Raw genomic sequence first — 3502 nt, forward strand, 5'->3', positions numbered from 1 at the left:
AAGCCGCCATTATCATCTTGTCCCTGTGAAGCCCCCTATGGGGGTGGTTGCTGAAAAACTCCGGGCGGGTTATACCGTCGCTGGTGATGCACTGGGAACTGGCCGCTGCTTGGCTGCGAGCCACCCAGAGCCCCAGGCTCGGGAAAACCGCCGAAGGGGTTCTGGCGTTGATTGGGCGCACCAAACTGTTCCTGTCGCTGGTCCAGGTCACCGCTTTGCCCTTTTTTTATCGCCTCCGCCCGAAACTCTCGCATCACGTAACAGTCCTCCCAGGAATGAGTCGCCGGTCCGTTTGCCATGGCGTGGTGCGGGCAGGGGCCCTTGAGTAACTCATTGTAGTTGCGCGGATTTTTGCTATTGTAACCCCTACTTTTCTTCTGGCGCTGGTTGCCATTATTGGTGTTGGTGTTGGCGACTAAATCCGAAGACTCTTCGTGCTGCCTTCTCTTGCTATTCGCTCCCTGATTATGGCGGGCGCGTCCCTGGAACCGGGTATGATTTTTGGATGACTCGCCCTTTCTTGGCGAGTTAGTTTTTCCACCATCTTCGCCGGGATCTTTGGTGTCGTCCGCCTCAGCGTACCTAGTGAGGGTGTCCATTAGCTCCCCCATGTCTTGGACCTTTCGCTTGAGTCGCCCCAACTTCTGCACCAAAGGTTCGTAGTGGCAATTCTGTTCGAGGATCAGCACGGCCTGGGCCGCCGTAATACCACCTGACGAGTGAATGACTTCCGCGACCCGCCGCGACCAGTGGCGGTCCGATTCATCCGGGCGTTGGACGCAGTGCTACAGATCGACTATTGTCATCGGACGCTTGCAGGTTCCTCGTAAGTTTTTGATGAAACACTCTTTCAATTCAGCCCAAGTCTGGATGGAGTTAGGAGGCAAGTTCTTTAACCAAGTACGCGCCGTCCCTTCAAGCATCATTGTGAAGTACCTGGCGCAAACTGCTTCGCTTACATCGAGCATGTCCATGGCGATTTCATAACTCTCGACCCACGACGCCGGCTCAAGGTCCGGAGTGTAGTTAGGCACCTTTCTTGGCCCTTTAAAATCCTTGGGCATTCACTCGTTGCGAAAGGCGGGGGCCAGTCATGGCACCCCCACTTGTCTGCCGCTCCCCACAAGAGGCGCTGGGGCGGCTTGGACATCCGGGTGATCCCGTCCTGGCGGGTCTCGATGGTCAGGCGAGTTGTCCTGGGGGAAGGGCCGCGGTCCGCTGGTTATAGCGGGCTGGTCCTCTGGCCGACTCCTCGTGCGGCTTGCCTGGGGAGTGGAGTGTAGCCTATCTAGGCTGTGTGAGAACTGGGCGTTTTGAACCACCGCCGTCTTCAACATCTCAATGGCGTTCCTTGCCTCTATCTCGGCAGGAGTATTGCCATGAATCGGAAGGGATTCCAAATGGCGAGTTGCGGCAAGGACGTTGTCCACCGGGTTGGAAAAGTGACCTTGAGGAGTCTGGAATCGGGGAACGCGATCCACCGCTCGCTGAAAATGGCGGGTTTGGTGGCTGGCCCGGCTCCCCTCGGGGCGGCTCCCGCCCCGGGAGTTCGCGGAGTGTCGAACAGGTGGATCGGGTTGAGATCAGGGGGCAGACGACCCTGGTGCCTCCGCTGATGGACGGCGTCAGACGCGCACTGGTGCCTTTCGAGCCGCTAGTTATCGGTATTCAAGCGAGCTATCTCAGTGGTGATTTGAGCTTGCCGGGTCTCGATCCTGGCGGACTCCACCTCGGCATCCCGCTAAGCTTTTTCCACCCCTTCTCTTAGCTTCGTTAATTCCGTGTTCACCGCCTCCTGGTTTTCCGGTGTGATGGGGGTCGCCACGAGCCTTGTTATTTCCGCTGCTAGCTCCACCAAAATCGCGGCCGGGCTTCTAGACGTCTCACCAGATCCAACTCCGCCTGCCGGATTTGGCGAGGGTTGAGTCGCCCTGCCATGTAAACGGCGATCTGACGGCGAGTCCTGTCAAGAACTTCGGGGTCCATGGCCAGTGATAAGCCCCCAAGGCAGCCCCCATGCAGAGATTGGATTGAATCTGAATCGCCCATAGATGATTCGTCGTCGGTGTTGACCGGCATGGTTTCCTGGGTCGCTGAGTGTTCTGGCTCCTCAGATCCCTGCGTGAATCCAACAAAGACCGGGCGGGTTAGGTTTGGCGTCACGACCGGGCGGACGTACCTAGCCGGCTCGACGATGTCGGAGGAGGTGTCCTGCTCACGCACGGGCGATCCAATCATGCCGATGAAAACGCTGATCTTGCCGAAGGGGACCCTGTAACCAGATTAGATCGAATCCGCCTCGGGCCCCCATAGCGAGTTGTTGATGTAGTACTTCCCACGGCGGCTCCAAGTCATGAGCCCCATCGCGTAGCTCCCAAACTCTGGTAGGGCTCCCTTTGCGAACTCAACTCCACCGTGCGCAGGCCCCCACGGTGGGCGCCAACTGTCGTGGTTTTGTCACGGCAGATGTCCTCGTGAAAGGACTTAGTGTTGGAGCCATCGCACCTTGGTGGGGACTCAAAGGGGTTGAACGGGAGCGAGACAGAGATTTACCCAGGTTCGGCCCCTCGTGAGGAGGTAAAAGCCTACGTCCTGCTTTATGTTGTATTGATAGAGTTTTGATTACAAGGAGGGCGTAACTCGCCTGACCTAGCACTCGATGATTTCTAACCTGCCCTCTTCTTCCCTGGGACTCGCCTTTATATACAGGTCGAGTTCCTAGGGTTTACAAGGGTCCATTCCTTTATACAAATCGTGACTCTTACGATCTCTAAGTCGCCACCTTTCCAAAGCTTGGATACCTTCTCTATTATGGATTCTTTCCGGAAGTCGTAAGCTCCCATACAACCTTCGGTCTTACCAGGCCAAGGCCCGAACCATATTTTAGATGAATCGCCAGCTTTGGTGACCCGACCCAACTAGGGCGGGTTATCAACAGATAATATCCCCAACAGCGGGCCCTCCAGCTTCGCTGGCCCCGACGGGTACCCGGCGCCGACCCCTGCACTACTCCGCGCCGACGAGCCGTACCGCCAGGGCGGCCCTACCCACACGCCGCTGCGCTTCCCCAAACTGGACTTTGCCCCTATGACGGCACGAAGGACCCTTGAGCTGGCTCAACCAATGTGACCAGTTTTTTCGGGGGCAACGGACGCTAGTGTCGGATCACACCTGGCTCGCTTCATATCACTTCTGAGGTGCCGCACAGATGTGGTATTACGCTCTCGAGCAGGACGAGGGCAGCATGCCTTCATGGGAGCGTTTCTGTGAGCTTTGCCTCCTACGTTTCGGGCCTCCAATCCAAGGGAGACGGTTGGCGCAGCTTGGCCGCCTACCCTTCACCTCCACGGTGCAGGACTTCGTCGACCGCTTCCATGCCCTGGCGTGTCATGCGCCTGGTGTAACGACTCGCCAGCGGACCGAGCTCTTCGTCAGGGGCCTCCCCGACCATATCCGCGTGGCCGTCGAGATGCGCGGACCACAGGACATCCAGACGGCCATG

The sequence above is a fragment of the Hordeum vulgare genome, chromosome 5H, assembly GCF_904849725.1.
Source record: "Hordeum vulgare subsp. vulgare chromosome 5H, MorexV3_pseudomolecules_assembly, whole genome shotgun sequence".
NCBI classification, from domain to species: Eukaryota; Viridiplantae; Streptophyta; class Magnoliopsida; order Poales; family Poaceae; genus Hordeum; species Hordeum vulgare.